The sequence below is a fragment of the Heliangelus exortis genome, chromosome 2 (assembly GCF_036169615.1).
Source record: "Heliangelus exortis chromosome 2, bHelExo1.hap1, whole genome shotgun sequence".
Lineage (NCBI taxonomy): Eukaryota > Metazoa > Chordata > Aves > Apodiformes > Trochilidae > Heliangelus > Heliangelus exortis.
Genome location: NC_092423.1, coordinates 114,525,622 through 114,543,839, shown reverse-complemented (window position 1 = coordinate 114,543,839; position 18,218 = coordinate 114,525,622).

The following is an 18,218-nucleotide window of genomic DNA, read 5'->3' as shown; positions in this document are numbered from 1 at the left end:
CCTTTTCAGTAAACATTTAAAATTAGTTCCTTTCAATATTCTCTGGATTTATTTTCTGGAGCTGGTTCCTTGAATTATGGTGTAATCCAACTCAAGTCCCGGGTAACACAGGCAACAAGTCCAGAAATATTAATTTGCAGTGTTTTGTGAGCAGGACAGAGCAGAAGAGGAGCAAAAGAGTGCAGACATTTACAATTACAAATAAAATAATAAAAAAAGAGAATTACACTCATTCATGGGAACCAAGTTTTAGGGAATACCTACCACAATATTTCTACTTATAAATGTTTTAAAGTAAAATCTTCTTAATATATTCCTTCTGCCTGTTCTAAGGAACAGTTCTAAGGAACATTCGCTATCACAGAATCTTTCTTTAGAAGGTTTTTACCTGACTGCACTTTTTCAGGACAAATCCTCTGACCCCAGTTTTCCAGGTATCTGCATATGTGCACTGGTTCCAGCTAACTCAGTAGGACTACTCACGTATATGAAATTATCTTCAGCTCTTTTTTTTAGGTTTAAATTCTTTCACTTAGGACAACAGGACTTTCCACTCTGATGTTCAGATGATGACAAACTTTTTCCTCCCAAAGAGAGAAATGCTACTGAGGGGCATTCTGCCTCCATCATCTTGTGATGGCAGTATCTGTGCTTCCTCAAATGTAAGTATTTTTTACAAAATATGAGTATCTTTTACATAATTAGGGTTAACTTGATAGACTATATCATGTTCTCTCATTAAATGGTGTACACCTTATGCAAAGAAAACACATACAGAAAGAGAGGAAATATTGTGTTGCTACCACTGTCATCTGTGGAAATTATTGCCTTTACCCCTTGTCCAGTTTTGGATTTAGTTTCTAATCCTTCTAACAGGCTTTCCCAAATCCTGAGTATTTTAAACTCTTATTTAATACCTTCTTTGCTGGGAAGATTTTCTGTCTATGACTGTGTCTCTCCATGTACATTATATTATGTATGCACATACACATAATATTATTATTCCCTTAGCAGCAATTAAGCAGTATAATCCACCTCAAAGATATTTACAACAATTTAAACTACCCTGAACCAAGGAGTTAGAGGATTAGAGATGAGATTTAAGCAGTTACTGAGGGGATAAATTTTGTGGTTCCTGTGCACTGCAGCACCATTTGACTTTTAAGGCCAGAGAAGGCAGGGTTTGGAAGCAAAGAAGCAAATAAGGAAAGAAGGAAGCAAAGAAGCAAAGAAGGAAATAAATTAAAAAAAAAAAAATAATAAAGAGTCAGGTTTAAAGCCCAGAATAGTTTGCTTGTTGAAATCTTTTAGCTTCCACGTTTAGAGAAAAGAGCTTCCAAAGATAAAAAAAAAAGCCATAGCTTGGCTATGCTGAAGAAGCAGAGCACTGTTTCTTGATTTTTCTGATGGCTGCATAGTGAACCAACACAGCAGCATTGCTTCATGTTTAAGGGCACACCCTGTCATGCATTTGTATCAACACAATTTATGCTTTTCTCTTTCAGACTCCTCAGCTGAAATAGTCTTTGGCTGAAAGTGTCTTTGAAGTAAAACTCACCCAGGGTATTTATCACCTGCACAGTCCCTGGGGCCCTTTCCTCTAGTCTTCCTTGCCAATGAAACAAGAGTAAATTCTCTCTGAAACTGCCCCTTTTCTGTATGTAACACCTAGGATATTTCCCATTTCTTTCTCTGTTTGCCAGTGTGAAGCTAACACTAAAGAATAAAAAAAATAGAGAAAAATTACTGTTGCCACCTGGTGAGCTCCCACGTAATTCCCCAATAATTCCTTCTATTATTCTCAGAGGGCTGTTGGGTTTTTTCCACATTGATGTATTCATGAGTAATATCTTCTGTACAAAAATGCATCAATCTTCCTGTCACACCCCAGGTGTCAGCTCCTATTATCCACTCTGGAAGAGAGCAGCAGAGTCAGTGTAGGATGTGGAGCTCCCAAGGGGGACTGACCTCCCCAAGCCATGGGTCTCCCAGGTCTATGCTGGTCTATACCCAGCAGCAGAATGTTGGCTCCATGAAGCAGCCCCCAGCAGTGGATGCTCGTTCTTCCTTCCCCATGTAGGGTTCAGGCAAGCTTGGGAACAGGAAAAAGTCCCATGGTCAGTTTTGCTTGGTTAATGAATTCATGAGGCATCTGCTTCTTAAGAAAAACTTTTTATAAAATATCTGTGTCTGCTGCTTGCTAGAAAGAAGAAATTAATAGCAAAAGGCAAGTGGAAGGCACGAGGATGGAGAGGCCGAGCACAAGGAAGCCCTGTAGTGTGGGTCCCACGTCCTGGAGATCCACACTTGGTCATGGATGGCACAAGCTCTCTGTGGTCTCCGAACCCTGAGAGGCAATGCTGTTTCTCCTTGTGACTGTGGCTACTTTTCTTAATAAAGAGAGAATTCATTAAGGGGGATGAACTATTTGCAAAGCCTATAAAAGTCCTAATTCTTGCTTGTGATGTCTTTTTCTACGAAAATGAAAAAATAAAAAAAAGCTTTCAAAATACTTCTAAGCACCTGCAGCAGTGCCATGGGACAGTGAATTGTCATGTTCATGTGTTGGAAGGAGAAACAGTCTTTTGGATATGGCAGTGGATTCCATGTTTAAAGTGCTCAGAAGGTTATTGCATTTAATGGAGAGTGGGGATGGAAATTACAAAAATGATGATAAATAGCTTGCTGTAGCCCATCCATAAATTTCACCTGCTGACATGGTTTAGCAGGCAGACACTAATACCACCCTCGGGAGGAAGAAGGAAACCAGCGCTGGGACAGGAAGGGGTTAGGCAAGATTTAAGTGAGTGTACAGGAAACAATAAGGGTTGTGGAGATTTAGCTCGAATCTGGTGAGTGTTTGATTGAATCTTAGGTTAGGGAACAAACTTGACAACATTATCTGTTTTTGTAGTAGGAACAACTGTTCACTTGTCTAAATCCTGCCCTCAGCAATGATATATATCAGCCTTCAATTTGCTCTGACTTCCATTCGATTCACAGTATGAATCAAGCACATCCCCTCTGCTCCTATGCAGATGGTGTGCAGAGAAGACTGTGCACAGTTTGGCTTAAGGATTTTTTTTTAATTTGTTGTTTTGTTGTTGTGTTGTTTTTTTTTTTAATTGAATTAGGATTGATTTGTTTTTCCATTTCCTGCCTAGGGTGAGTTTAGCACAGGTGGTGCCTTCCAGGGCAGGGCAAGCGATTTGGGTGAAACCTCAAAGCTGCCTGAACATGCCACAAGCTGACTGCTGTGCCAAGCTGAGCCCATGTTTTGCAAGTCCAAGTTTGGCAGGCAGCAATTCCAGCCCCGGGAAGGGCTCTGGGAGCTCAGCCCCGGCCGCAGGCAGGGGAGCCCGGCCAGCCGCCTCTCAGCATCCCAAGCCAGCCTCAGGTGCCAGAGAGGATCAGATCAGAGGCCCAGCTAGCCTGAAATCCTGCCTCTCCTGCTCGCCAGGAACACATGCCAGAGAAACACTCCTTCCCTCCCCCTGCAAAGGACAAATGTCCATCCAAAAACATGCCCAGCAGTCAAGTTTCACCGCGAGTGGGAAGCACTCGATGTCGCAAGCCCTGAAGCAGGGATTCAGGTTATTAAAATAACATTACATTAAAATATGAGTTAATAGATTAACTTTTACCCTGGATAGTTTAACTGTAGATGTAGGTGGTATTGATTGCAATGTCTAACATTTGTTAATCCTCCTAAGCTCTTTACCTCAGTATTTTCTCAAGGCCATGGCAGAGACACTGTGTTAAAAAAGCATTTGCTGGTTTAGATTTCAACCTGTTGCTTTTATTTCTGAGTGTATCTCTGATATTTATTGCAAGAGAGGGTACACAGGAGTGACCACATGACCCGTCAGCACCATCTATAATTTTATATATTGTAGTGATGTCTCTTTCTTGCCACCTTCCACTATTCAGTCATCCATATCTTCTTGTCAAAGTGTTTCCAATAGCTCTTCATTACAGGTTTTGTTACTCTTCTCTGGTCTTAAAAATATGTCAACCATATAATCCTTTCAAAGGTGAAACTACTCTTACCTAAAACCAGCATTCTAGCTGGGGACGTGCCATTGATCTTTCCATAAAAAGGCATTGTAATTCCCACAGCACTATCCTTTATGCCTCACTTAATAGGAGGATAACCTGATTCTGGCAACCTATTCCCAACACACATCTAGCTGGAAAGAGGTTCAAGTTCTCTGAGTTTTGACCAGAATATTTTATGACGCAGCAGATCCCAAAGCAACCCCTATCAACCCGGGTCACCTTTGCTGTACAGGCAAGTAAGGCTCTGCCCTGCAATCTGCACCCTGCTTAATCCAAATCTCAGCTGCTATGCATGGCCTTTGATAGTCTGTCCCAAAATAAAATGCTGAGCACCATTGTTGGCCATTGTCCTCCAGGCTGCAGAGGTGGCCTCAGTGCCTGGCCGAGCAATAGCAGCAGCTCCAGGGGACTCAGGGCAAAGGTGGAGGTTATGACCTCCTGTGTATCATTAGGCAATTAGCCAGGGCCCTCTCTAACCTCTCATAACACAGGGCCCTGGGGCAAACTGTCCTCCCCTAGCCAGCCGTGGCTGAACCTCCTGTAGCTGTAGCCACACTGGAAGTGTTTTGACACCATCTCAGATACTCCTCTGTTCTGTATCTGAACAACATTATTACATGTTTTTCTTCCTGCATCTTCCAAGCTTGAGTCTTGGAAGAAGACCTTATTCCAAGAATTTCATAGATCAGGAGGGAAACTGGCACTCTCAGGACCTCCATAGAAACAGGATGGGTATTTACAGCTTTTGTCCAAGGTCCTATCCCACCTCAGGATCCTGCTATCAGGATCAAAAATGGAATGTTTTTTACCCAAAGGGGCTTAGAAAATGGGAGCCAAAACCATGTGTGAAACGAGAGATACAGAAGAAAAGATTTAAGGATTTAGACATAACTGAAGCTTGCCAGCTCAGCTAAGCAAACCCTGTTGAGGTCATTCCTGACTCTCTTGGAACTGTAATCAGATTCGGTCACAATAAAATGGGCAAAATCTCAAATGCCTTTTTTTCTAATTTTTCTTCTATTTATATTTGCTAGCCCAGCCTTTGAAGACAGGTACCCAGGTATGCCTGGTACACTTCTGAATGTACATTGAAAAGTTTGATTGTCTTAATATGCTGTTTCAGAGATAGTGGTACTGTCTTCCTAGTATAACTGACACCAATGTCCTTCTGCCAGAGACACTGAAAACAAAGGAAAGGAAGGACAAAAGGAAAGATGAAGGAAGGAAAAAGGAGTCAGTCTGACAGAAAAGAAAACAGAACACCAAATGTATGCTACATGTAAAGCATTTTATCAGATTACTCTGTAAGCAATGATGAAATTTGTGTATAAGATGGTGCAGGTCTTTCCTTCTCAAGGCTACTGCAAGAGGCAGAAAAGAGATGGTCTTGTTGTTAAGGTAGTGACACAGAATTCAGGAGATCTGGCTCCCATTCCTGGCTCTGACACAAACCTTGTGTAAATCACTTAATCTCTCTGTGCCTCTGTTTCCCATCTGTGAAACAGAGATAACACATCCTTTTTCTCACCCCAGTCTGTCTTGTCTATTTAGATTATCTGCTTTCCTGGGCAGGGAAAGCTTCTTACTGCATGGGCTTCGGTTTTCAGTTTGTTTGTCCTCAGCGCTTTTTCCTGGATCTTTCAAAACCAGAGGGAACCACAGTGATCATCTGGTCATGACACTCTGTACAAGACAAGCCCTGGGAGCTCCCAGAATTAATTCCTGTTTCACCGGCTACAATAGGCAAAATAACAGATTTTAGGATCAATTTATAAATATGCTGAATGTAAAAAAAATTAAATTCCCCAAATCAAAGGTAGTTTTTGGTAAACAATTGATAAGTAATCTCCACTGATAAAAGCTGGTGGTTTATTCCTTACTTGATTTTAGACTCTTATCCCACTACTAGAATGATGCTTCCACCACTGGCTGTTATGCTTGCTGAGCCATCAAGAGCCATCTCTGGTCGATGTACATCTACTTCCTCACTTTAACTAATTCAGCTCACCTAACTATCCAGTGAGGAAAGAATCTGAATACAGGCATTCATCCCAAAGATTTTGGATATCTGTCTTGGGTTCTGAAGGGGTTTAAACTGACTGTGTGTGGACCCAGGATAACCTTATTGTCCTTATTTGCACCTCTAGGATAATTTAGTCACATGAGGTTCTCCACTTTTCTTGACATAGCTCTTCTTTACAGAACTTATTCTCAAGATTCATTGCACTTCATGATGAGAGCAGTTGTGATTGTAACTTGACTTCAGTCAGGATTGTTGCCCCTGCTAATGTGTATTCAGACCTTCCTTTCTCCATCATCACCATACACCGATAATTGGTGAGGTCCAGTAAGGTAAGTGGATTTGAAATATTTTCAAGTGAGCAAAGAATTCAATCTTGATTTTTTCTAACCCGGGCAAGTGAGTGCTCTAACCACTGAGTAATTAAATAAAAGACCTTTTCCTGTGGTCATGTGTTAAGGAAAGGCTGAACCTGCTTTTGCATTTTGTGGATAGGCTGATCCTTCAAGTCTGCCACAAGCACACTCCTTGGACCAAACTCTGTACAGGAAACAGGCAGACAAATGTATAGTTATGACATTGATACTGAACTGCTCAACCCTGTCAGGACTGAGGTGTCTTCTGGGAGTGCAAAAAAGCAGAACCTCAGTTGCCTTGGAAACTTCTCCAGCTGAAAACTGAGGAGATTAAGGCAGTTCTGGGCAGCCATGGAGCTGAGCTTTCAGGATTGCCATTTTCTATTCAGATGCCTAAACTACTCCTAACTTCTCTGTTTGCAGAGCTGGCTTCTATTTGAATAATCAAATGTCAAGCCACACAAACATCTTAAAAGAGGCGAAATCTATGGCATACAAACAGTAAATTAAATCACCCTATTTGAAATTTGATTTAAAATTATATCAAGTTAGTTTGACAAGAACCAGCTTGATTGTCATTAATTCTATTACCTTCTTTTAATTCCTTATTACTCAAGCACGCTATCAGCCATTCCATTATTTTGCCTGGGATCGAAGGCAAGCTGACAGGCCTATAATTACTCGGGTCACTGCATCTACCTTTTTTAAGTATTGGCACAACATTAGCCCTCTTGTAGTCCTCTGGAACATCCCCAATGCTCCACAGCTTGTTAAAAATCAAAATTAATGGTCTGTAGTGCTCCTTGACTATCGATCTTAAAATCTTGGATGCAAATGATCCAGACCCACTAATTTTAATGTATCTAACTTCAGTATCTGCTGTTTAACACATTCCCTTAGTTACTGCTAGAATGGAAAGCATTTCATCATCATTGTGTCCTGAAGAACCTGGCTTTTCCCCAAATACTGAACAGAAGTATTGATTGAACACTTCTGCCTATTCTGCATCATTATTGAGAATTCTACCAGCTAATAAGTAGATTCAAACCATATCTAGGTTAGGCTTTATACCTGAAATCCACAAAGTTTCCTTTTGTTCAGTTGGTGCATTTCTACTTAGAGCATTTTTCTTCCCTACTGAATTTTCTACTATTTTTGCCTTGAACTTCTGGTGCCTGCTTTGTGCTTGCTTTCTCATTTTCCTGTTTATGCATTTATGGTTTAGGTACTCATAGCAATTGCCTGCTTTATGAGATTGAGCCTTTGGAAGCCAACACATGTGTGTTTGTGTCCATTAAACTGAAAATAAGAATAGGGACCTGTCTATGCTTTTCTTCATCTAAAGCCCTTTGAAACTTGGCCACAGACTTATGTTCTTCACATCCAAATCTTCATTTCCCTATATTCCTGGAATTCACAATAATTTTCTTAAGTGACTCAATAAGTATGCAGCCCATGATCCAAAACTTCAGATGATGAATGCTATTGAGGAATTTTCTGAAATTACAGGAAGAAATGAAGTGAAACAGAGTTCTTCCTAAAACTTCAGACACTTACTTCTGATGCATGTATTAATACTTTGGAACCAGCAGCAGCAGATACTCTTTCTGTGACCAAGAAGACTTACGTCCTCCTCTTGCAAAATCCCAGGACTCTTCCATGAATGGAAGGAATGAACCTCCAGCAGCTTCCTACAACACAGGACATGGTCCAAGCAGTGAGCAGCATTGGTCTCGTGCAAAAGTGAGCAGAGATGCTTACAGAGATGTAACATTTTTTAACCACTTCACAGTAAATGAAGAGAATACATTTTTCTTCTCAATCCTATTTGAGAGAAAATGAGACTTAGAATTAGTTGTGAGCTGGGAGAAAAGGGGACTTTCTCGGGGAAGGTAGCAAATTTTGTGTTGGGTTTTTTGTAGATGTCATTATTTAATGTCATTACGATGTAAGTATTTAAATAGGCTTTACCTACAGTGTGAGTGGACCAGACATTAAGATGGAATCCATCCGTATTTCTCCCTTCAAGTCAATGTTGCTACACTCATCCCCATTTGCTGGGTTGTAGCACTAACTGTTTTCAAGAAATAAGACTGATTCTTTTGCAATATCAGCCTGCTGAACAGCTGGGATTGCTTTACTCTACTTTAGCCAGAAATCAGCACTTTCTCCTGCTGGTGCCTACAGCTGTGTTGGAGGATGCCATTTCTTTCTCAGCAGTGAAGCTACAAAAGCTGAAATGGAATGTATGAGAGTACATTCCACTTGCAAGTGGTGTGAGAGCTGAAGATGACAGGGTTCCAACAACTGCAAAAAGGGTGCAAAAGTGAAAATGAAAGAGCACTAATTCAGAGAATTTCAGAGCATGGGAGAAAGCTTCACCCTTGGCCCATCCAGATGAATGCAGAAGCTACAGAGATTTCCAAACTGTGACTGATCTCATCACCCTCCACACTGCAAAAGCAAGCCCCAGAGCACACTGGTGAAAACAGTTGCTGTGCAAATAGCTGCAAATACTAAATCCAAAGGAAGGCAGCAGCATTTAATAAGTCAATACAATATCAAAATTAACCTAACACTTCTACAGTGACAATATGCACACTAAGCTGCAGAAACTTTTCGGAGGTTCATAACTATACAAATGAAACCTCAACCCCAGTGAACTCAAAGGGAGTGTTCATCTATGCACTTACACAAAGAGCAAAGCAAACTTATGCTGACAATACTTTGTTGTTTAAAATGACAAACATACTCAAGGAAGAACAAGTCTGACATTCTGGAGAGATGTTCGGACACGCCAGTTTACATCAATATGCAGAACTGAGGCCTTATCAGAAAAGTCTTCAAGGCAGACACATTTTTTCTTTAACCACTTTTAAAGATGCCAGCATGTTGCAGTTGTAGTAATTTCTGAGAATAACTGAAGAATACGTTCAAGCACAGAAGAAGGAAATAAAGACCAGGAATCATAAATTCCTGATGTGTAAGAAACCTCTTTTACAAGACAGTGCTGGAAGGAGGAGGTTGGTAGCTTGCCTGATTTCAGAGCTGAGAGGCCTACAGGTGCTGACAGTTGTACATCTGCTTTGCTTGTCTTCTGATGGACAGGAAGCAGCTCAACCCAGGAGCACGGAAGGCACAAGTCCAAGGTAATAATTTCAAAGTGGCCCAGCTGTGGTTCTTGATCAGTTCAAGTGTGTTTTGCACTCATGATCAGCAGCAAGACCCTACAGCTATGGCAACTTCCGAGTAATCCGAGTTCCCAGCTGTGGCAATAAGCAAATCATCAAAGGATAATAAAGTCAATATTGCTCAGTTGCCTTGGGAACGAGACAAATGCCCAGACCCGTTCCCTTTGGCAACTGAGTTGGGAGATAAGTCATCACTGCCTCCCTGCTATGAAGTGTTCCCAGAGCTCCTGCTCCCCAAGGTATGTGGCATGTCTTGCAGGTTTTGGGATGGATGCACATTTCAGTGCATGGCTTGTGAAATCAAAGCTTTGGTTACAAGCTTGTAATAAGCCCTGCTAAGAGGCAGGATATAGTTGTTTGGGTTTAGCACCACAAAAATGCAGCTGCTTCAGTGCAAATCCACATGTGGCCAACTTGGTGTGGGGGTGAAGGAGGGGATGTGATTGCCTGGACTCATCAGGGTTGACAAAGTTGAATGACTCAAAAGCAGACAGCAGATTAGAAACCCATATATCTGACTCACCAATCTATCCTTTAACCACCAACCTCTTCTCAGAAAAATATGTCTGGGTAAAACACTTAAACTGTATTCTTAAAATGGGGGGAGGATGAAGTAGTAGAGTATTATATGAGAAACCTCAGTGTTCACCTGAAGGACCCTTCAAAGGCTAAAAAACCACAAGTTAAAATAAATCATTTTAAACCAGTTTGACTAGCAGCATCTGAATAAATCAGACCAATAATCTCTTCTCCAGGTTCAAATACTACCTTGTGTAAGTGCACTGTCATTCATTTATTTCTTATTCTTCTGAAAGCTGCTTCTATCAAACTACTGAAAACAAGAAATAAAGCTACTACAAACATGATGCATGCATAGAAAGAAAGGGTCAAAGAAATCAGTCCTACAGCTGTTGTAAGTACTTAAATATTTCAACAGTGTTTATAAATGTATGCCAGACTGGAATTATTTCTCTCATAATATTATGATTAGTATAGCAAAGAACTCCAAATTCATAAATAATTGTGTAGCATCACTCAGAAAGGAATAACAAACAAAGATCATTTTCCATAATGTTTTGTCCCAAAGATTTCTCAGAAATGAGAGTAGAAATTCAAACATTGACATTAGTGGTAATTTCTCTGATTTTATGCAACTTTGAGATACTGTAACATCCTTCTTCCACAAATCATCATCAAGACACTTTTTAAACTTAAGTAATGTGGCTGGCTCTTTCCTCTTTTAAATAAAGTTCATCACTAACTTGGCATGTAAGATGTGTAAAATGAGAAGCAATTCTTTAAAATTCCTATTGACACCAAAAATAAGAGTATCTTCATAACACTACCAGCAATATCTTATGTTAATATATGTGATTGAAAAGAAAGTGAAAAAAAAAACCTAAACTAAGTGAAAAACAAAGGGAAAAATGCTCTTGGAGAAAATATATTCTATATCAGTCATTCCAACAGAGAAAAACAAATGCAGATTTAGGAAGACTGAGAAGAGGAACAATTAGGGAATATAAGGATGAGAAGCAGAATACATACCTCAAGATCTCAGATACCGAGGACTTTGCTGCCCACTGATGAAAAGGCAATCTCCATCTCACAAAACACTACCCTAGGTACATTTGGCAGGCAGACACTTGAGACATTTCAGGAAATGTCTTCCAAATATATAGCAGTAGGTGACAGAAAGTACAAATTATTTGAGCTTTCATCTGAAAATCGCCAAAATGCAGACTCAGAAGATCTGTTGAATTTCTAAATATTTTCTAATCTCACTAATTCCCCATCAGTCTCAAAGGCAAAAGATTACTAACACTCAAGCTGAGCAAGAATGATCGAAGTGCTGTTCAACAGGGATTCAGCAAACTCTTCCCTCGGGGTTGATTTACAGCTGGTCATCTTTGCTTGATGCCCTAGGAGTCTCTCCTACATAGTCTATGTTATCAAGATTGAGTAAATTACAAAAGAAGCATCATGCATAATTCTAATTCTCTTCTCACAACAGGATGTTTATTTCCTGTTTCGAGATAGTAAAAGGATTTCCAGTTATCATATTAGAGCAATTTACAGAAAATGCCTGTGGGCAGGAAGTTCATGAAGAGTGAAACTGGATAATAACTAGGTTAGCACATGTGAATGGACTCTGAAATGTAAATTTATCTTTAGGAAAGAAAAAAGAAAAAAGAAAAAAAAAAAAAGGAAAAAAAAAGAGCATCAGACTAATATAACCAGGTATTAAATGAACCAAAGGTCACAGTGACAAGATTAGTGGCTAGAACAAGAGGACAAGAGGCCCCTGATCCAGACTGGAACAGTCAGACACCCATTGTGAAACTAATTACAATAACACTCAGACAGTCTTTCAAATAAATAACTCTTTGTGTTCTAAGGAATAAAAAAGAAAATATCTCATCTTTCAGTCTTTGACTTTTCATTTGCCTCTTTGGGCAGAATTGGATCTTCCCTCTGAACTTCTGCAGATGCCTGTGGATATGCCTCAGGCCATCTAAGAGTAGGGTTTGTAGTCTGGTGGACTTCAAGTAAAGTTATGCACTTGTAGATAAAATTCAGACTTGCATAGAGGCATAAAACCTACAGAAAATCTTAAGCCCTGGGGAAAACTGAGTAGTGTGAAAACATTGTAAACACTGTTCAAAAGATGCAGCCTGAAGACTTGGTCTGGAAGGTAGAGTAACATGGAGGGAAGTGTTCTCATGTTCCCTTTCAGAAGGTTCAAGCTGCAAATGCAGAGCTGTGTTGGGTGCTCAGAGCATGCTGTGACTGCTCTGCACTTAGCAACTGAGCCCAGATGGCAGCGCAACAATCCTAAACCCCTTCAGGGTGTGGAAACCCAACACCATCATCTTTGTTGTTCCTTCCCTCCCTCCCTCCATCCTTCATCCCAGCGTGTCCCCAGGTGGGCATAATGGGCCTTCCTGAAATCCAGCTTCACAGGCTGCTGCAGTGCCAGGTAGGGTGTCCCTCAGGACTTCTCTAACATGCATGGGTGGTGTAAGCAGCCACCCGCAGCTCTACCTTCTCTCTTGCCATGTTCTGCCCTGGACAAAGAGGCACTCCCTCCCTGCCAGCAGAGATAAAGAAAATTATCATCAGAAATGAAATTCCTCAAGCTTCAAATGTGTGTGCATAAGAATCCTTAATCAGCTGCGTGAAGGAAGGGAGGATGCTCTGGTGAACTGTAGGCATACATGTAATTTGAATGTGCAGTGCAACATCGGAGATACTGTTAATTAGAGGAGCAGCCATCCTTTGAACTCAGAGCTCCTTTTGTATTTAACTTCATGAAACCCACTTGGAATGTGGCTCACTGACTGGAGTACACTGTTCTGGTGATTACATCAGGCCCTCAACATTTGCACGGATGTTCTCCAGGAGCACATGGCTAGGAAACTATTGTTTAGCAGGTATGGACAAAACCACAAAGATAATTCACTAGAACTGGAGAAGAATACATCTTTCAACAGGCTGAAATCACATACACAGCCAAATATGACTTAGACAATTTCATAATTTTCAGAAATTGATCCTCAGGGGTACTGACTCTGAGAATTCCTCCATCCTCCAAAGAGAGCCCTCAGACTCACCTGGGCAATGAGTGCAACATCAGGTCCAAGTCAATGAATAAGAGGATTCCTCTCACTGAAAGTAGTGTAAACCTGGAGTTTACACTACTGATGTAGTGTAGACTACATATCACTGATGTCAGCTGAGTGCCACAGGTTGACACCACCGTGTCTTTAAGACCTTGATATTTGATCTCATTCATTTTCACATATCCACCTTATATGGCCATCAGGCATTATCCATTCTTTTGTCTTTGCTATGCTGCTACTGCTGTAATTAATCCTTTTCCAATCACCCTATTGGTAATTTCCCTAATGCACATATCTTCTCCCTCCTTCCTTCCCTCCCTGCCTCCCTCTCTTCCTCTCTTTTCCAGTGCTTCTCTGCACTTTCCCCTCCCCAGCCTTTTGGGAACACAACATCTCTTCAGTTATACTGTAAGCCAGATTGTCTTTAAACTCTTCTTACCCAGGAGCAGAAGTCTTTAACTCAGATATACGGTGCAATCCTGCACCATGAATATGGACTTGGTTACTCAAATGGTGACACAAATTAAACCTAGGCTTCCCATTAACATTAGTACTAACACATCCACTTGGCAGACAAGTATGAGCAAAATTTGGTTAAAAGACTTTAAGTTCTGACTAGAGGGATACATGTTATTATTCTAAATAATTTGTCATTCTCCCTAACAAAACAAAATTTTTTGAGCCATGTGAATAATTTGAAGTTAAAATCATGCCTTAGTACATTTTTAAGTATCAAATAGAAACTAATTTGAAAGCAAATTGTTTTCACACAAAGAAAATTAGGGGTTTTTTTCCTAGAAAATACAGAGAAGAAAGTTCTGATCAATATAAAAAGATCTTTATCTGAAATGCAGTTTAAGTTAAACCCAAAAGGGTTTTTCCAGTCCTATTGGAAAAACATCTTCCAAATAATCTTGAGAGCCAGGAGGAAAATAGTTGCTTGGTTCTGGGTTGCTTTTATCACCTGCTGTAGGCAAAGCAAGGACTGAAATCTTTTGCCACCACCTAGTCTGGTGGGTCAGTGAACCCCTGGGAGGGAAGCAAAGGTGGCCAGGCAGGCCCTGCTCACCTGGTCCCACAGGTGCCAGAGTCTGGGGGATCCAGCAGGAGCTGGCACTGTCCTCTCTGGCATTGTCTGCCATTTGTCCTTGCCCATTCAACTTTCTGCTTGTATTAACACTTGCACCCTTTCTATCACGACAGCAGGAATGTCTGTGTTTGTACAACCCACTCACTTACACAATTTACTGACCTTATGTGATTCTTTAAAAAAAAAGAATACAGAGGCAGGAAGTTCAAAGTAAAAATTTTAATACATTTTAATAATAATAATAGCAAATAGACAGATTGATGTGTGTACTACAGCACTTCCTCAAATTGCTTCTTCCCTTGCAAAGCAACATCCTTGCTTTCCTGACACAGCTTCTGTGATGGGAGGTGCACTCTCTGATTGCCTGTATCAGGCCTGGGAACCACCTAAGTCCTCCTGCTCCTGTTGGAAGCTCCCTATTCTTTCTTGATCCACCTGTCATGCCCCGCAATGCAGGCCCTAATAAGTGCTAATAACTAATAATAGAGACAGGAGGGTGGAAGTTAGGTGTGCATGCAGGACATCTCATCTCCAGTCATCCAGCTCCATATTCCCAGGGAACTGAGGTGAGTGCAGACACGTTTTCCCAAGTGTTCTTTCTTTCAGCTCCACCTTCAAGAACCAACACAAAAGATGGGTCACTTGAATAGCAGGAAGGCAAACACACCATTAATATTTGTGTTACTGTGACATAATCCTACTCTTCCTGACTACCCAAGTTAACTCCAGAAGACCTTACCACCCTATAACCAACAGGCATACCCCACACTGATGTTGTTGGTTGCCCAAAGACTGGATAATAGCCAAGTAGTATTTTCTGTCAGTTTCAATTCGATCACACAGATGTTCCCAGCACAATTTGAATGTTTTATTACTTCTGTGGTAAACATAACTTTGGTGGGAAAAGCAGCAATAATAGACTTCATGCTCTTCTATCACCACAGCACTGACATCTGGTTGGCCCATGGTAGCCCAATCAGCAAAACATTTGCAGTGGTGTGGTGCAGTGTAATTTGCTGACAGAGGATGATGGAAATTTGCCTCAGGACTTTCTGAGGGTGTCAGGTCTGAAGTGTCCTAGCACTGAAGAAGTGGAGTTAACTCCTTGCACAGTTTCTTGGAGGTCCTGCCCCTCACCTCCCCATATTAATAGGACAGACCTTTTTGAGCCATTTTGCCCTTATGCTCCTGTTCTGTCATCAGTGGTGCTGCATAAGGATCAGAAACCCTCATGGCTGCAGTCAGTGTGATCCACTCACCAGAGTATGATATCAGCCTCTGAACACCACCAGAAAGCTCTATACCATGTTCCATGCTGTCCCTCCATCACCAGCCTTGCACCAGCTCCTGTCTTTGCTTTCTCATACCACCTTGGGTCTGCTGCATGTAGAGGGGTGACATGAGGTTTCCTCCCTGTACAGTCAGCACTGCCTGTGTTTGCTTAGCAATTCCACACAGAGGAACCGGCACACACCATAAATCTACTCTCTTCCAGTTTAAAACCATTACCCCTCATCCTATCACTACATGCCCTAATAAAAATGTCTCCCCAGATTTCCTGGAAGCCCCATTCAGAATACTCGAAGGTTGCTATAAGATTTCCCTGGATCCTTCTCTTCTCCAGGCTGAACAACTCCATCTCTCCCATCCTATCTCCATAGGATTGTTGCTCCAGCCCTCTGATCATCTTTGTGGACCTTCCCTGGACCCACTTCAACAGCTCAAGAGAAATACAGCAGAGTGGACACATGCAGGCAAGCTTGAATGTCCACACCAAGGCAAAAGCTTCTGGTAAAGGGTCTGTGCTGCTTTTTCTTCCTTCTATTTGACTCTTCTCTGCTTTCCAAGGTTCATTCATTTACTGGTTGTCTCCCTTGCTCCAAATTTATTTATGTAAAGTGTCAACCTGTTACACTAACTGAATATTTTTCTGATCATTTTAGGGAGACGCAAAGATCACCTTCGTTAAGATTGCTTTACAGCCTTATCCATAACCTCTTCCTAACAGGTGTTCAAAACATCCCGACAGGAGAGATTTATCCTGAAGCTTCCTTGCTGCTTTAAACAAAAACTTATATTCTCTCAGCCTTCCCTTTCTCCTTCCTTTGATCCGTCCCTTTTAAAGCTTTGTTTGTGCTATTAATTATCAAGAGCTCAGCCCTGTCAGCACATTCAACACAGTGGAGAACAAAGGGCAGAAAACAGCCCCACCCAAAATGAGTTTACAGGCTAATGAAGGCAAACAAAACCCTTCACTTGGCTGGGTGCACGGCGTGGCAGACTGAGTGGTAACTTCTGGGCTGGGAGAGGTGGGGTTGTTTCCTTTAAAAAGCACATTTTTTAGTGGACTTGAGTCTGCTTCTTCACAAAAGAAAAGAGTTTAAGGGGAAAGTTCCTGAAAGTGAAAATGAAAACCTTGATGAAGCAATTTTTTTTGGCCAAAGGGATGCCAGACAGATGGAGTTAGGGGAGATGGCTGGGTGCAGAATGGAAGTGAGGAGAGATATGCAGCCTAAAGAGCTAATCAGTAAGAGGGCAAAGGCACCCAGACACCCTGTGAAGACTCTCTCATAAAGAACTAGGGACAGATGGAGCCAGAGCTGTGCAGAGCCTTTGAAGGAGCAGATAAGCAGGTTGAATTTAATGGGGCAATGTGAGAGGTTGTAATTGAAGAGCTCAGGACATTGAGGATCATTAAGAATTTGCAAGGAGAATTGAGCACCGCATGAGGAGCTCAGAAAATCTCCATATTTGAAGGTTTTAAGGACAAGTTAGACAAACATCTGTTGGGAATGTTGTAGATGTGGCTGATCCTGCCCCGGGGCAAGTGATAGGCCTGATGACCTTTTGAGCTCCTTTCCCGTTTTCTATGTGGGTGTGGTAGGCTCGGAAGATAATTTGCCAGATGGTAAACACATTTTTGTCCAGATTGAAGCTGAATAAGGAGCACTGATTTGAGCGACTAGGGTGTCCCAGGCTGTACAACTGTGCAAAGGTATCACATGAAGGCTGGAGGAGAAAGAATTGGGTTACCACTCTGTCTTTTCTGCTGAGCGTCAGCCAAGTGTATCGATGGGTGGGGAATGAGAGAAAGAGCAGATGAAAAATGGGTCAAAGATTTCAAGTGTAAATTCACAGTTGTGTTCGATATGATGAAATTATTCCTATGAAAACTATTGTATCATTGAATGCCACTGTGTATTGACTCACAAGGCCATAAGCATGTCTTTCCCTGACTGGCTATAATAGAGATCTTCACGTCTCTACTCTAAACAGACAATGCTGAGGGGGTCAGCAGAAGCAAGGAGAAGCACTTCACGCCAGCTAGTCTGCAGGTGAAGTGGAGAGGAAAGAAGAGCCAGTGGCAAAACAAAGGAATCAGGTATTGGAACACACACACACACACACAGAGAAGGGATTCACTGAGGTGGCAGAGAGAGAGGGTTTGAAGCAGGAGAAGGGAACAAATAGATTTGCCTTTGTAACAGGGAGACCCTCTTTATTGACAAGACCAACTGTACTAAAGTGAGATGAATGAAACTTTTGGTTTAAAAGACAATTCAGTGCTGCAGAGAAAATATTTTCTATGTTCTTAAATGGCTCTGAATGGAGCCTGAAGACTGCATCTGGAACAAGGAGGAAACCAAGGTAGCAGAAATGCATGGAGGCTTTATGGTTTTGTTAACCTTACCTAGATGCACAGGCTTCTTGCATTATTTAAGAAAGATCAGTCAAGTGTTAGACTCTTAAGCAAACTGTGCATGTGTTTGCATATGCAGAGATTTTTTTTTTACCTGCATCTGTCATGTGCCCTTGAAGAAACAAAATGTAAACTAGATGAAGACTGATAATCCTTCAGTGGGATACAAGGAGACATAA